Here is a 17,497-nt window from a genome sequence, read left to right as displayed (position 1 = left end):
TTTAATGCCACCCGATAAGGTAGTTATTTTGTATCCTTTTTTAGTTTTTGATTCCTCTTGCTAAGTTTATTACTATTATTATTATTCTCACTGTAATAAAAGATATTTTGTGTGTTTGAGTATTTCTGGCACTTGTCTTTCTTCCGGACATGTATCCAAACGAACTGCTACACACACCAAAGGTGCCAACACAGAAAGCTCTTGCTGCCCAAGTGTCGGAGGACAGAAATTGTGTGAACAATTTCTATTGCATTTCTGATAACTTTGCCTTGGCATGGCTGGGTGCAGACAGTAAAAAATACTGTGCCACTAATATGGCTGCAGGCCTTGTGCCAAGGTGAAGGAGGAGGTTTTTTGGCAGGAAGACAAGTTTTATGAACAGCTACTGTTATCCAATTAGTACTGTACAGCACAGTATGTTTCCCTTATGTATCCAATGCAACCTGGGGAAGAATCACATGTGTCTGTGTCACAAGCAGCATATAAGCTGCCTTTCCTCTAATAAAGCGGACATTTTTGCCAATCATATTGATTTGTGTGCATTTCTGTCTGACTCCCTCCGCTGTTATCTGGCGCCCATTTAACAGGGAGTCCTACTTCATCGAGTTCTGCAGGGACCTAAGGTGAACGGAAGGAGCTGATGGAAGCAGTCGTGAGAGGTGACGCTGTCCCCGGCGTCACAGAAAAAAAACCATGCGCATGGTACAGAGGAACCTCACCCTGGCCCGGTGAGTCGACCGGGGGAGAGAGAGCAAGGGCCCCACACTATCCACAGAGGACGAAGTGGTGGAAACGCTCCTCCAATTTATGATCTCTTTAAGAGAGCCTATTTCTGATGAAACAGCCCCTAAGGGGTTAATAGACTGGGTGAGAGCAAAGAATCTACTTCCCACTGCTCAAACCGCCTTTCAGGTGTCCACAAGGGATGCTGTAAAGGAATTGTTTTGGGACGGGATCTCTACGGGATTGGAAGACGCTGGACAGTGTACTGTAATTTGGCGCCTGGCAGTTGGGTCGCTACAAGAGTTAAGTTCTGAGCGACGGGAACTCGTAAATGTTCAAACAGCTCTGTCGGGAGATGGCAGGACTACGGCAAGTCCCCACCCCGATCGGTCTGCTGTAGGGGAGATCCCCGTGCCTGTGATTGCGAAGTTGTGAACACTAGAATCCTTAAAAGCGGCGGGGTCACCTCCATTTAGCACCGTGCATGCAGCAGCAGAAAGTGTAGGGGCTGCAGGGAAATCAGTGGCGGCGGAGACTAACGCTGGAGCCGTGCCCATGGCACCGCCCTGTACTGCGGCTGAGCAGTCGGCAGTGTCGCTCCTCACTGTGCCTGCTACTGCACATTTGTCGCCTGGACCGACACTGCTGGGAGCCTCCGCGTCCTTCGATGGCGCTGCATCGCTGGCGCCTGAAGCCACCATGAAACCCGGAAGAAAGCCAGTGAGAATCTGCTGGCATGGCAACAGACGCTGTTTTTGGGAAAAAAAAAAGTTTCCAGGTATGGTACATATGAAAGAAAGCAGCTATTGAGCCTTGCATTAGAAGATGCTATATTAGCACAACGAGCAACACCGAAAAAGCGAAAAAGTGCCACTTCTCGTTGACAGGAGAGGCAGGCTAGAGAACTGCCTTTCCATATTTTTGTTAACTCTCGTGTTAATTGTGTTGTGTGTCCAATGTCATTGTGAACTCACTGTATTGCTAACGGTACTGTGCTAGTGTGTGTGTGTTGGGGGTTGTGTGTGTGGAGAAGCGACCATACGTTTGTTAGTAACTGTTAAAACCCAGAGGTGAGAGTCTGGGAGAATTTCCTCCCGTTAGGGTGTCTCGGGTACACATAACAGCATAAGAATTCCCTTTAGGATTACTCAAACAGCTGCCAGAGTCTGGCGTGCCGGAGCCCCGCGCTGGGGCTGCCGCTGCGCCGAGCTCGGCCGCGGGGGAGGCAGCGCCGGCAACCACGGCAAGAGGCAGCAGAGGGACCTCAGTGACAGAGGCGGCGGCGGGACAGGCGGCAACACCGACAGCTACTTCTGCAGAGCCAGCCAGACTTCTGCGGGGATCCCCGGGAGCTGCACGGAGCGGCCCGGGGAACAGCAGCTCGGCGGTGACTGGTTTGCGGGGCAGTTGCCCCGCAGAATCCAGGCATGTTAGTAATTGAGAAAAGAAAGCAGAATCTCTCTCTTTAGTCCTTCTACTAGCTTGTAGATAACTTAAAACTAAAAGATTGTGTTTTACTAGAAGTTAGTATGCAATCCCAATGAATGAATTTTTATATAAAAGCTTTAGTGAATTGCCTTGTTTTTAGTTACATCTTACCCCTGTAAAGACCTTCTGCCCAAATATCGTGTTCAGCCTTAGCAGGAGGAGACATAAGGTTCACACAATAGAGATCATTTGTTGCTTAGCAACTGGGTGGGACTCAAACCACCTCCGGCAGTTTCTCAAAACTAGGGAGAGAGTAGAACTTACCTTACAAAAACTACAAATTTGCAAATAAGATAAAGGGAAAGCCAGCAGGCTGAGGATTTCCTTAATTCTTAGATAAAACATCTCTCTATCTTCCTGTTATAATCTGAGAAGTGATTGTGACAGTGGAAATCACATCTTTAGAACCGTGTTTAAAAAGGTTTGCTCCGCTGATTTTAACATTTGGATGTTTAGTTTACAGTCCTGTCTGATATTATTTCTTTTCCATGGTCAAGTTTAGTGAATTCATTTTTTTTTTCTCTGTGTTTGTGACAGAGTTGCACCTTTGAACTGCATTTCATAACATAGCAGCAAGTACATTTTTTCAGATTTTAATATATGTCTTCTGTTGTGGATTCGTACAGTATGTAATAAGTAAGCAATGGTAAAATTTACTCGTCAAAATATATATATTGTATTTTCTGTATATTATAGCTAATGCTTGGTTGGGACTGGGGAATTGTAAGCTGCGGAATAGTTAACTGCTGTATTATTATTAGTTGACTGTCCTGCAACTGGCAGTTCCCAAGTTGGCAAAGATAGAGTATCTTGCTTTACTGAGCACGTATACCATATCCTGCTTTTCTAAAAATATTGTCTAAGTTACTCATTAGGAAAGAAGAAGAGAACGAGGATCAGAGGGTCAAGGATGGACATGATAAAGAGCCAAGGAGAACATCTGGACCATCTGGACACCTTCCCATATTCAGCTCCAAGGACATTGGGCTAATTAAAGCTATTGAATGGAAAGTACTGATGGAAAGTCCCTGGCAACCAAAATGGGCCTACAACAGAACCAACCAGAACAAAGCCCCCAAACCCAAGCCCAATCAAGAGCTAACAAGTGACTGTGGGAGGGGGAATTGGAAAAGTATAAAAGTTGCGGTTTGTTTTTATTGGGCTTGTGGGCCGGTGGGGAGCAGGGGTCTCTCCAGGCCGCCCAGCGTGCTGATTTGCTTATCTGCACTTTATATAAATCTCACAATAAATTTTGCTGCTAAATTTTGATTTGGTTTATTTACCTATAACAAGTATGTACAGAGCAGTTTGGTCAAATGAAATGTATTATACGTTTTTAAATGTTTTATAACTGCTGATATAGCATACAACCTAATTGCTTTTATTAAAAACACTACTCAGGCACACACTATGCTGTGAAGTTTGACTTATCTCTCTTTGCGCTGATGTTATGTCAACAGTTACACTACATGAATTTCAGATTATTTTTAAAATAACCCAACAAGATGCAAAATGGATTTAGTTAGCTTTACATTCTGTAAATTATTTAAAAACTGTGAGTGATCTAGGATTTTAGTATAACAGATGTGGGTTTTACCTGTTCTGTGCTGTTGTTCCACAATTATGGAGTTACATGGTTACAACAATTTGTTTTCATTTGTGCTGCTTATGTTGTGAATTCTGTTCTCTTACCAAAATTTCATAGGTAAAAGAACTAAAAATACGAGCAAATAACGTAGCTCACATCTAAGGAACTGGCTGCAAGTTGGAATCTGGCCTTCTCTATCCTTCTGAACTGCACACGTAGCTTTAAGCTGAGTATTGAAAAGAATAATCAAACAGTATTTTTTCACTGTCGTAGACTTGAACGTGCTAAATATATTGAAAAGTAAGTAAATTAACTTTTACGTAATTAACTTTTCCTTCCTTCTTGGAGTAGTGGGTAACATTTCTACGGTGTTCTGAAGAGAAAGACCTTTGTAGTTATATTTTTAATTTTGTGGTTATATTTTTTAGTTTCCAGCTGAGATAATATTAATTATAGTTTTGGAAAAAGAGAGAACACAAAACAAAATCTTAAATTTGATCCCAAGTGCAAGAAATGTATGGTCTGTATTGAAAAGACCTGGGATGCACCTGGTGTTGTAATTGGTATGACTAACAATACCTCTCCTATGCCTTCCAATAATCCTTATTCGTTTGGTTATATCACAAATCAAAAATGTTCATTCTCAATCTATCATTAGTAATTGTCATGAATAAGAGGAGCCAATCTGTGGCTCCGGTGAGCCTAGCCCGAGACTGAGAAGATGATGCAAAATACAGGAAATTAGAGAAACTGTTCTAATTGTTTTTGTCATCTTTGTGTTATTAGAACAATAACTACAGCCATGCATTAACCATTCAATGCAGGTCATGCATCTAAAAGAACGAAATGCACAAATGCACTGTTTTTTTCTTTCTTGTATAGCAGGCCTCTTGCCCTAATAGATCCCTGAATCTACTATTCCAGAGTTAAGGAAATCTCTGTCACCAACAAGGTGTTTCCACTTATTCTTTCTCTATGTGGTATTAATTGCTAGCAAGCAAGGATCAGAGTTGGAATCACAACTTGCATTTTTCTCCGCATAGAAAGTATAATATGATTACACTTGTAGTATGAATTTAGCCAAAATTTGGAAACAAACTCTCCTGAACTGTGTGCTGCCAAGTTGTTCTTGCAGCAGTGTTAAAGGTAAAAGCTAAAGCTAAGCCCTGGCTTCAAGAAGTGAAGGACATATGTGATGCTGTGTGCAGAATGTCTGCAATTGTGCTTGGTTTTGTCTCCTGGGATGGAGCAGCCGTGTCACTAAGGGGGAAAGAAGACAATGGAAAACTATAGAACTTGTAACATCCTGAGGCCTAATGGTTGTCACTGTATACACCGATTTGTTTCTGTGCTGTTCACGTCACACCAGTGATGTTTGTGAAGATCAGGCAGACTGGTGTGGTTTGGGAATTCTACATCAGACATTGATTATTTTGCAGTGCTCGTATTTGTATGTATTTCATCCCAGTAGTGTTAGAGCGGGTAGCAAGATTTATTTGGAATCAGCATATGACAGAAACCTTTTGGCTTACGAGTCTACCCAAAATTATATGTGATTGTGCAATAACAATTCTATATCATATCCAAACTAGAAAAAGTTTAAAAGGGTGGATTGCTTGTCCAGTTTGAAAAATACTACCAAATTGCCAGACAATGGTATGTATTTGGTATAGGGGTCAGTGATTTAAGAATTTGTAAAACACTTTTGCAAGACAGAATCGGGGAGAGAACAGGTGGCAGCCCCCTCAGTTCACTTGCAAAAGTTGTTTCATATGTTAAGTTTTTTTTTGTACACAGGTGTTCGTAGCTGCCTGCATGATGAATGAAACCTTGGAAAGAAAGAACAAGGTTGATGCTGTTTTCTGCAGGTAACAATGGTAACAGTTTCCTCAATATTGTTAGAACACAGTTTTTGGAGCACAGTTCTTTTTAGTATTATAAGCATAGTTTTTCTTAGTCATATACACCTTTTTAGTATATTTTTTCAAGCACATGAAATTAAGGATTTAAGAGAGTGTATTGTACAAACTTTAAGTATTTCAAGAGCACAATTTTTCAGCATTATGAGCACATTTTAGTGTTGTTAAGGCACAGTATTTTTAGTTTTGTTGGAGCACAATTTTTAAGTATGTTTAAGCGTATAATTAGAGAAGGTAAAGATCTTAGATTATTCACTGGGTACTGGTGGAGGAAAGTTTACCTATTTGGTGGAGAAGCTTTAACACCATAAGGTACTAGAGAATTAGTATGGTTTCGTAATTCATGAGACACAGTGAAATGAGACTCAAAAGTATGTTTGTGTGAAGTGTGTTTGAATGATGGTGGCCACTGTGTGAAAGTGAATGAATGAAAATATATGCATGTATATATGTGAATATTCAATTGCACATACACAAACAATTTTGAATAAACAAATACACAGATACCTTTACATAAAGTGGCAAAAAATCCTGAACAAACTCTCCTGTCTGCAATAGAATGGTATGCAAAGAGTGCAATAGAAACAGAAGATCCAGTGTTAATATATGATTATGCCATTGTGTTATTTAAGGGCCAAGGTGTGAAAAAGAATAACAGAAGACATATGGCCCAGGGTTGAATGGAGTTCCATTTCCAGGGATGTTCTGGAGGGAATGGAAGTTTATAAGAATAAACCTTACATTCAAAGAAGCACTTTTAGGCACACTTTCAGAGCACATATCTTGGGGTCAATAGGTTGTTAAGTTTATTAATGATAGTAGTGTTATTTCTATGTTTGTGTTTATTGGAATGTTATGGATACAATAAGGAATGTTACAGAAATGCAATTTAAATTGTTCAAACTTCAGCGGGGGATTTGTCGGAGGACAGAAATTGTGTGAACAATTTCAATTCCATTTCTGAGACCTTTGCCTTGGCATGGCTGGGTGCAGACAGTAAAAAATACTGCGCCACTAATATGGCTGCAGGCCTTGTGCCAAGGTGAAGGAGGAGGTTTTTTTGGCAGGAAGACAAGTTTTATGGACAGCTGCTGTCGTCCAATTAGTACTGTACAGCACAGTATGTTTCCCTTATGTATCCAATGCAACCTGGGGAAGAATCACATGTCTCTGTGTCACAAGCAGCATATAAGCTGCCTTTCCTCTAATAAAGTGGACATATTTGCCAATCGTATTGATTTGTGTGCACATCTGTCTGACCCCCTTCGCCGTTACCCAAAGAGTCTCCAGGCTTTCAAACAAACTGCAACAAAAAGCAAAAGTTTCCAGTCTTTCTTTCCTGGGGATAAGGGCTGCTGTTCCTTATTTTCAGCTCTGCCTCCCAAATGCCAGCCAGACTCCCAAAATTGCATACGGACAAAGATTCCTCCCACATTAAAGGTGATACCACAGAAATCTCTTGCTGCCCATGGAGTCCCCAGCCCCGCCCAACAAGTGCACCACAAAGTAAAAGCATCCAGGCTTTCTTTCTTTTGGATAAGGGCTGGTGTTTTCTGCTTTCAGCCCCGCCTCCCAACAGCCAGCCCTACCCGCCAAAATTGCATAAAAAGAAAGATACCTCACAGACAAAAGTTGCCAGCACAGAAAGCTTCTCCTTCTCATAGAGTGCTAAGCGTGGCCCACCAACTGCACCACAAAGCCAAAGCGCCAAGGCTTTCTTTCCTGGCCAAGGGTGTAGCAGTTCGTTTGGATACATGTCCGGAAGAAAGACAAGTGCTAAAAAATACTCAAACTCACAAAATATCTTTTATTACAGTGAGAGTAATAATAATAGTGATAAACTTAGCAAGAGGAATCAAAAACTAAAAAAGGATACAAAATAACTACCTTATCGGGTGGCATTAAAACAAATACTACGAACAGCATTTAAAGCATTTAATACAGTATTAACTAGTGAAAAGGGATACCAAGAAAGGATCTTAACACAATATTATGGATAACATGATATTGGTTAGTAAAAAAGGAAACTAAAGGAAAAATGCTATAAACATAAAAGGGGAATTAAAGGAAAACTAAAAGGATATTAAAAAGTTTCTTCTCTCAGTTGCTTCCTGTCAATAAACTGTGCTTACCCACACAGACAGGCCAGGGCTGTCAGGATCTGCAGCAGCTGGTCAGTGCCCGTGCTTAGCGGGCGTCCCCGCGGAGCAACACAGTCTCGGTGGTAGGATGAGGATCGCTCAACTCAGCAGCTCTGACACCCCATTTTTATCAGTTCCACATTACACTACGTAGGGCCAGTACGCAGTATAAGGTGATGCCTGAATGGCAGCCAAACACCGCCTGATCATTACCTCATGGCAGCAGTCTGCGCATGCCCTACTTGTAGGGCAAGGGGCGAGCAACCCCTGCCCACATAATCTTCCTCCCATCATCATCTTTCTCACCCCTATGTGTGACCTCTACCATTGTGTTTCAAGGGTAGATGTATCTATCTTGCAATATGTAGCAAAACCAAGGAAGAACTCAGCTCTGATAATAGGGGATATCAGGCTGACTTGCTAAAAAGCACAATGGACCTTACAATTAGCTTGTGCCATGAAGTTGCATTGTACCATACTCTAGCTGGTTTCACATCCTAATATGATTTCGTTCTCACGCCTCTATGCTCCATTGATCATCTAATTCAAAAGTACCCCCCTTACAAAGGGCTGTTGTTTCCTCTTTTCAGCTCCACCTCCCAACTGCAAGCTCGACTCCCAAAATTGCATACGGACGAAGATCTTTCCCACACCACTGGTGCCAGTACAGCTCTTGCTGCTCATGGAGTCCCCAGGCTGATACACCAACTGCACCACAAAGCCAAAGCTTCCAGTCTTTCTTTCCTGGTCATAAGGGCTGTTTTATTCATGTATTCAGACCCGCCTCCCAACTGCCAGCCCTACCCTCCAAAATTGCATATAAAGAAAGATACCTCACAGACGAAAGGTGCCAGCACAGAAAGATTCTCCTTCTCATGGAGTGCTCAGCACGACCCACCAACTGCACCACAAAGCCAAAGCTTCCAGGCTTTCTGTCCTGGCCATAAGGGCTGTTGTTTCCTGTTTTCAGCCCTGCCTCCCAACTGCCAGCCAGACTCCCAAAATTGCATACAGACTAAGATTCCTCCCACACGAAAAAAGATGGCACCACAGAAAGCTCTTGCTGCTCGTGGTGTCCCCAGGTGCACACACCAACTGTACCAGAAAGCCAAAGCTTCCAGTCTTTCTTTCTTGGTCAGAAGGGTTGTTGTTTCCTGTTTTCAGTCCCACCGCACAACTCCCAGCCCTACCCTCATAATTGCATACGGACGAAGATTTTTCCCACACCACTGGTGCCAGCACAGAAAGATCTTGCGGCTCATGGAGTCCCCAGGCTGACACACCAACTGCACCACAAAGCCAAAGTTTCCAGTCTTTCTTTCGTGGCCAGAAGGACTGTTGTTTCCTGTTTCTAGCCCTGCCTCTGAACTGCCAGCCCTACTCCAAAAATTGCATACGGATGAATATTCCTCCAACATCAAAGCTGCCAGCACAGAAAGCCCTGGCTGATCATGGAGTAACCAGGCTGACAAACCAACTGCACCACAAAACCAAAGCTTCCAGCCTCTCTTTCCTGGGGATAAGGGCTGTTGTTTCCTGTTTTCAACCCTGCCTCCCAACTGCCAGCCCTACTCCCAAAATTGCATACAGCTGAAGATTCCTCCCACACCCAAGGTACCAGCACAGAAAGCTCTTGCTGCTCATAGAGTGCCAAGCCTTGTCCACAAACTGCATCACAAAGCCAAAGTTTCCAGTCTTTCTTTCCCGGCAATAAGGGCTGTTGTGTCCTGTTTTCAGCCCCGTCACCCAACTGCCAGCCAGACTGCCAAAATTGCATACAGATGAAGATTCCTCCCACACCAAAGGTGACAACACAGAAAGCTATTGCTGCTCATAGAGCGCCAAGTGTGATCCACAAACTGCACCACACAGCCTAAACTTCCAGGTTTTCTCTCCTGGGGATAAGGGCTGCTGTTTCCTGTTTTCAGCCCTGCCTCCCAACTGCCAGCCCGACTCCCAAGATTGCATACGGACGATGATTCCTCCCATATCAAAGGTACCACCATAGAAAGCTCTTGCTGCCCATGGAGTCCCCAGCCCAGCCCACCAAGTGCACCACAAAGCCAAAGCTTCCAGGCTTTCTTTCCTGGGGATAAGGGTTGTTGTTTCCTGTTTTCAGCCCTGCCTCCCAACTGCCAGCCCTACTAGCCAAAATTTCATAAAAAGAAAGATATCTCACTGTGGGGTGAAGTCACAGCCCCACAACTGAAGTTTGAGGAGTTTGGAGTGTTGCGGGGTGTTGGACCGTTTTCCATGGGAGCAGTGAAGCTAACTAGATAGTTCCCATGGACACAGCCTTGAGCTGTGTGGCTGAAGTGCAGGTGCGCATTCCTCAGTGTTTTTGTGGAAATATGTTTGTGTTGTGTGTGTGGGAAAGTAGAAGTGGGAGAATCTAATAAAAGGTTGCCTGCTGCGCTGAGCAGGCAGAAATCTCTTTGTCTCACCATCCTCGTGTGTGTCGTCTGTCCTTTTTCCCCCTTCAAGCCGAGACCCTTCGACAGATACCCAGTGACAGTTGGTGCCCCGGGTGGACCAGGTGAAAAGAAAAAAGACTGTCGAGTATTGCCTGGGTCGTAGAGGTATTGCGGTCGGAGGCAGGTGAGCTGCGGGGAGCGGCGCAGCGGGGTTTCGGTGCTCAGGAGCTGGATAGCAGCGGGGTGCGCTGCAGGACCCGGATCCGATCATTGTCTACACCTGCACGAGTGTTTCTGCCACACTTGGAAGGTACGAGTTGCCTGGGAAGCCTGGGTGCATTTGGCACTTGGTCAGGCGCAGGTGGGCTCCTGAGACTTTCTAAGTCGCCATGGGGAAGACCATGTGTGCAAACGACAGGCGTGTGTTTATCGCCTGGAAAGCTTTGTTACGGTGTTTTGGTGTTAGACCGACGAAGCTAAGTCGCTTGTTACTTTTGTGTCTTTGAACTGAGAGAAGGGCTGCTTTGCCTGGGAGGACATTAGAGTGCTAAAGAAGAGGGTCCGGGCAGAGCCGAAGGGAGCCGAAGCGGGATCGGAGGTTGTGGAGCGGGACCGGGAGCAGCCGAGCGGCCCCGCCAAAATGGACGCACTGCTAGCGACTCGGCAGCACTTGTCCAAGATAACCAAGGACAGCTACGGCATGACTGTGCTGCTGATGGCCCGGGAGACGATCTTGTGAACATAGTGGCTGAATTCCACCTTAAGGAGCTTTCTACGTCTCCTCAGGACGGTGCCGCGCCTGTGTACCCGGGCCGGGTGCCTGCGCAGCTGTGTCTGGTCCGCCCGCTGTGGGTGCCTGCGGAGCGGCGCCGGGTCCAGCTTCGGTGTCGCCGAGTCCATCTGTGCCCGTGCGGGCAGCGGCACTCGTGCTGCAGTCCGCGCGGGCAGCGGCCACGGCCCTGGGTGCCGGCAGACTGGGTGCAGCTGCGGGCCCCGGCCCCGGCCCCGGCCCCGGCCCCGGCCCCGGCCCCGGCCCCGGCCCCGGCCCCGGCCCCGGCCCCGGCCCCGGCCCCGGCCCCGGCCCCGGCCCCGGCCCCGGCCCCGGCCCGGAGCGGTACACCCACGCATGCGCCGGCGGCGGCCCTGGTAACGGCGGCCGCGGGCCTCGGCGCGGCGGACAGCGGGGGTCTGTTTTCCTCCGCGCTGCCGACAGCCATGGTCCCGAGCGCTGTTGCGGGGGGGTAGCGGGCTGGGAGTGCCGGCCGCGGTGTCAGGCGGTGCAGTGGGGGGGCTGTCTGTGTTCTCCCCTGTTTTATACCCCCCCGAGCCCACCCCCCCGAACCCCCCCCCCCTTCCTCCTCCCCGGAACGCCTCCATCTGCAGCTGTTCCTTCCCTCCTGTGTATCGTTCTTTCTCAGCAGACCATGTAGATAACTTGCGACATAAGGAGAGCAAAGGCAATTTGACTTCTCTTCCTGATTTTTCTCCAAAAAAACCCAACATCTATTCCCCCTCCTCCCCCTCCCTCCCTCCCTCTCCCCCGTCCTCTGACAAGTACTGGTGAAAGCTCCCTTAATGAAGCAATACTTGCTTCCAGGGGGGCTGAGTGCTCAAGAGAAACAGGAGACACGGGGGGGCAGAGGGCAGGAAGAGGTGAAGAAGGGAGGACAAAATGTAGCAGTGGTTCTGTTGCCATTATGACAAATAGAGTGTCCTTGCTCTATGAAAAAGGTTGAAAATTTTCAAGGTAACATCCTGTCCATTCCCGTCGTATTTGTCTTTTTGCTGTATAAGATTTACAAGTTAATATTAGCAAATATGCCTTAAATTCCCTTTAAGTTACGAGACTGATGAGAACTACACAGCCAATAACTGCTTGAAATCTGTGTGTGATTGCGGAGAGTGTGTGAGGTGGCCACCTGAATGCATGAGTGGAAAACGATTGTGTGAAAGAGAAAAGCTATATGAATGTGTAACTGTGTAAACTTACAAATACTTTCTACCGGTGTCAAGATTTTAGAGATGTGTAACATGATTCTGTTGAACCATAGTGACTTCTTATTCTGAATGGTATACGAATTTTTCAAATTCCCACTATGAGTAATTCCACTCTTATGAAAACTTGTGAGGTTTCAGTTATTTCAAGACTAGCCCTGTCTGACTAGCCATATGATTAGGACTGAAATTAAATAAGAGATTCTTACACAAATTTGGTGTTCTATTTCAACCTTGTTTCAGAGGTTTATAGAGGTTATATCTCAGGTGGAGCCTTTCCACTGGTGCTGTTCCTTTTTCATGTGTTGTGCTGCCCATGGGCTGTAGCTGTGTGGGCTGTGGAGGAGGCAAGGTCGTTTGAACTTTTCTGTGTTTTCCAGGGTTTAAATCAAGGGTTATCAATGTTGCTGCCCTGCTTGATCAGCCTGTTGCGGGGGGGCCCTGCAGACTGTCAGGGCCATCCTGCGTCCTTTCTCAGAACCATCTACAGCGTTATAGGTGGTGTGTCTCTAGGCCTCCTGATTGGAGACCTGAGTACACCGGTTATGTTGATCAGTGTGGCCAGGGCTGCGATGTCGTTTCAGGGAGTCCTTGTGTCTTCTCTTCCGGGCTCCTTTCATGTGGCAGCCAGTGGCAATATTCATCATAAAACAGCTAGTCCCACCATCCTCGTGTGTTTCGTCTGTCCTTCTTCCCCCTTCAAGCCGAGCCCCGCCTCCCAACTGCCAGCCAGACTCCCAAAATTGCATATGGACTAAGATTCCTCTCACATGAAAAAAGGTGGCAGCACAGAAAACTCTTGCTGCTCGTGGAGTCCCCAGGAGGACACACCAACTGCACCACAAAACCAAAGCTTCCAGTCTTTCTTTCCTGGCCAGAAGGGCTGCTGTTTCCTGTTTTCAGCCCCAAATCCCAGCCCGACTCCCAGAATTGCATACGGACGAAGATTCCTCCCAGATCAAAGGTACCACCATAGAAAGCCCTTGCTTCCCATGGAGTCTCCAACCCCGCTCACCAAGTGCACCACAAAGTCAAAGCATCCAGGCTTTCTTTCCTTTGGATAAGGACTGGTGTTTTCTCTTTTCAGCCCCGCCTCCCAACTGCCAGCCCTACCCGCCAAAATTGCATAAAAAGAAAGACACCTCACAGACAAAAGTTGCCAGTGTAATATATTAGTAGTTGTAACATAATTTACTCATCAAATTAGTAGTAGTAATAGTTGTAGTAATTTACTCTTTTAATAGTATTGCATGTTTTATATATATATATATAATTGTAATCAAGGTTCTGTTAAGGCCGGTGGACTGTAAGTTACAGAATGGGCAATTAATCTGTCAGTACTATAAGCTGATAGTCCTGCAGCTGCAGTTTCTAAGCTGACAAAACAAGTTGTTATGCCTTACTGAATGAGTCTTTTGTATATTGTCTAAAAGTGTACGCTTAAAGTAACGAAAGAACGGACAAGGATCAAAGGGTCAAGAACGAAGACGATAAAAAGTATGCAAGATGAACATCTGGAAGAGACTCACACAGTAGGCCTCAAGGACGAAAAATTACCTAAAACTATGGAAAGGAAAGTACCTGGCAACCAAAAGCGAGCCTGCAAAAGTCCCAACCAGAACCAGGCTTGCGAACTCAGATCCAATAGAAGGATAACAAGTGACTATGGGAAGGGAATTGACAATGGTATAAAGAATACTGTTTTTGCCCACTGCTTTGCTGGCCGTGTGTGGAGCAGGGGTCTCCCCGGCAGCCCAGTGCGCTGTTTTGCTTATTTGCATTTTATATAAATCTTTAATCAATTTTGCGGATATATTTTAGCCTTAGTTTCATTTGCTTATAACACCAGCACAGAAAGTTTTTGCTTCTCATGGAGTGCTCAGCGTGGCCCAGCAACGGCACCACAAAGCCAAAGCTTCCAGGCTTTCTTTCCTGGGGATAAGGGCTGTTGCTTCCTGTTTTCAGCCCTGCCGCCCAACTGCCAGCCAGACTCCCAAAATTGCATACGGACAAAGATTTGTCCACCACAAAAGGTGCCTGCACAGAAATCTCTTCCTGCTCGTGGAGTACCCCGGCTGATACACCAACTGCACCACAAAGCCAAAGCTTCCAGACTTTCTTTCCTGGCCATAAGGGTTGTTGTTTCCTATTTTCAGCCCCACCTCCCAACTGCCAGCCAGACTCCCAAAATTGCATATGGACTAATATTCCTCCCACACGAAAAAAGGTGCCAGCACAGAAAGCTCTTGCTGCTCATGGAGTCCCCAGGTGGACACACCAACTGCACCACAAAGCCAAAGCTTCCAGTCTTTCTTTCCTGGCCAGAAGGGCTGTTGTTTCCTGCTTTCAGCCCCATCTCCCAACTCCCAGCCCTACCCCCAAAATTGCATATGGACGAAAATTCCTCACACACCACTGGTGCCAGCACAGAAAGCTCTTGCTGCTTATGGAGGCCCCAGGTTAACACACCAACTGCACCACAAAGTCAAAGCTTCCAGTCTTTCTCTCCTAGAGATAAGGGCTGTTGTTTCCTGTTTTAAGCCCTGCCTCGCAAATGACAGTCCGACTCCCAAAATTGCATACGGACAAAGATTTGTCCACCACAAAAGGTGCCTGCACAGAAATCTCTTGCTGCTCATGGAGTCCACAGGTTGACACACCAACTGCACCACAAAACCAAAGCTTCCAGGCTTTCTTTCCTGGGTATAAGGGCTGCTGTTTCCTGTTTTCAGCCCTGCATCCCACATACCAGACAGACCCCTAAAATTGCATACGGACTAAGATTCCTCACACACCCACTGGTGCCAGCACAGAAAGATCTTGCTGCTCATGTAATAATAATATGTCGCGACGGAAAGCTCTAGACACCTCAATGTGAGAATCCAGGAACTTCGTTTATTGTAGATTGACAGTAGCTTAATATACACTCTACAATAGGTTCATGAATATTACAGAAATTAGGCTCATTATTGGTACTCAGTTAGGTGGTGATATCATCTTAACTGCTTTCCATTGTTTACACAGGTGGCTCGTTAAGTGTCTTTGTTTTGGTAATGCCTAGCTCCTGTTTGTCAGCTCAATTTAGAATACCCAAGGACACTGCTGCTTTCTCAGGGCCCTGCTATCTCAAACTTTCTCATGGGCCTAGTGAAACTGCATCTTATACTTTAGCAGTAGTCTTATACTTTAGCAGCTCATCCATAGCCTTAGCCATGTTCGTATGTCCTTGCATTTCTAACCAATCCTCTACAATTCCCCCGTTTTTATTACGGGCCAACAATGCTTTCTTTGTCGTAGTATTTAGATGTCTAGTAATACAAGAAAAGGCAACACGAGCTATTACTAAGATTACAATAACTGTCAATATCCATCGTAGGCCTTCCTGAATATAACTTAGAGCCCATTCAGATATAGAACCAAAGATAGATTGAAGCCATGAGTCTATAGGACTAGTCGCTACTGTCACTTTCTTTGTATGATCTGTTAACCATTGCAGTTGTTTATGTATGGAGTTACTGTGATCTGAAAGATTAAAACAGCACATACCATCAAAGTCCTTACAACCATGGCCTTGTGCTAACAACAGAAAATCAATAGCAGCTCGATTTTGTAGGACAGCATGACGTAAACTACCAACGTCTTGTGCAAGTTCTGCTATTACTCGGGTGGTGACATTTGATTGTTTTACAGCCCAGCATGCAAGTTTGCGAATGGATGTTAATGCCTGTGCCGTGCCTACACCTGGGACAATAGATCCAAAGACAGTACCTGTTCTACCCCATAGCTCTACTTTGTCATCACAATCTGAGGAAAGTTGGTTTAGGCTCCTCTTTTGCTTGCGTGATGAAGTTAGATTAAAAAGCTGTAAAAAGGATGGGGATAACAGCGTAAGTGACCCTATATAGCAGGGCCCTCCGAAGGCACGTACAGGAATGCCAGGCCAAGCTCTGTCACCACAAATAAGAAATACACCTGGTGGTAAGGTACGTGCAGTGTTGTTAACCCAAATACCTGGTGAGGAAAGTTTGACTTCAGCTCCATATGCCCCAAGGCTCTGGTTGTTAGTATTGTTAGTGCCACAATAGTCTCCTACATTTTTATAATTAAACTCTGGGGTACGTGAAGTGACATTAGTCCATCTAGACAAATCGTGGCTTTGATGTGCACTTAACCCAGAATGAACCCTAGCATAAAGCAAGTTTGAGTCCCATTATCACTTGTATTACGTACAGACAATGATCCCATTAAGTCTAACTCCTGGGGACTCTGGGGTAAAGAGGTATTGAGAGCTTTTATAAGGCACGCAGATGTATTAGAGATAATTATTTCATTCCCACACGATGATGAAACCCAACCAGCAAATAGTTAGTTTAACTTATATACCGAGTTAAAAGGCATACCAAATAAGCAAGTACAAAAAGGATCTGAGGCAGATGCCAAGGACAAGCAAAAGGATGATTGTCCTGTTTGATTCGCCCAGGTGACCCATATGTTTTTCCGAGGGTCAATGGTGTGAAGAGCCCCAACATTGGCAATCATACCTGTGAAAAGAAGAAAACCTATTACATAGCCGTACAATGAAATAGACAGAAATCCTAACATCTTTGCTATACTAATACACAAAACCAGTAAATCAAGTCCGGGCACGTAAGTCTTGCAGTTCCTTTGTGTACAGTTACTCAGTTAATTCAGATGCTGTTCCAGTGTCTCCCTCTTCAGCAGGTGCAGGGGAATCAGGTGTTGAAGAGGCTGGAGGTGGTGGTGTAAGGTCAGCTGAGGCTGCAGGCACCGCAGGTGTCTCTCCTCCTCGTTCTCCAGGGCTCTCAGTTGCTGGCTTGACCCAACGACTGGGAACCCACAGGGTACCTGTAGAAGTAGACACACAGAAGTAGCCTCGGCCTATAAAGATGACTTCTGCTGGACCTTCCCACATCCCAGTTTTAGGATTCCGATAATGAACCTTCATGGGTGGTCCTTTTGACACCTGCTCTTTCTGATTATGTTTGACGATAGGAGGTACTGAATCATCTCCGAAAATACACAAATGGTTAAGGACAAAAAAAGTTTTGCTAACTCTCTCTCGGGCATCCCTGATGTCTTTGTATTTCTCAAGGTAGCTGTTAATTGTTCCATTCATTCGCTCTACTATAGCTTGTCCAGTAGGCGAATGAGCTATGCCCGTAACATGCTTTATGTCCCATTGCTGCAAGAATTGTCCCAGAATCTTGC

At 45.4% G+C, this 17,497-nt stretch overlaps 1 long non-coding RNA gene across 1 annotated transcript; it reads left to right on the top strand.

Moving 5' to 3' along the window:
- The first annotated feature begins 11,352 nt into the window (after positions 1 to 11,352).
- LOC127481340 (uncharacterized) lies at positions 11,353 to 14,079 on the top strand. The gene is made up of 2 exons (XR_007908195.1): positions 11,353 to 13,232; positions 13,356 to 14,079. It is a non-coding gene; the product is annotated as an uncharacterized LOC127481340 (long non-coding RNA).
- Positions 14,080 to 17,497: the final 3,418 nt, after the last annotated feature.

The sequence above is a fragment of the Manacus candei genome, unplaced genomic scaffold, assembly GCF_025592945.1.
Source record: "Manacus candei isolate 608988 ecotype Guabito, Panama unplaced genomic scaffold, ASM2559294v1 h1tg000078l, whole genome shotgun sequence".
NCBI lineage: Eukaryota > Metazoa > Chordata > Aves > Passeriformes > Pipridae > Manacus > Manacus candei.
The sequence above is the reverse complement of the archived record's forward strand: the minus strand, read 5'-3'. Positions and strand labels throughout refer to the sequence as shown.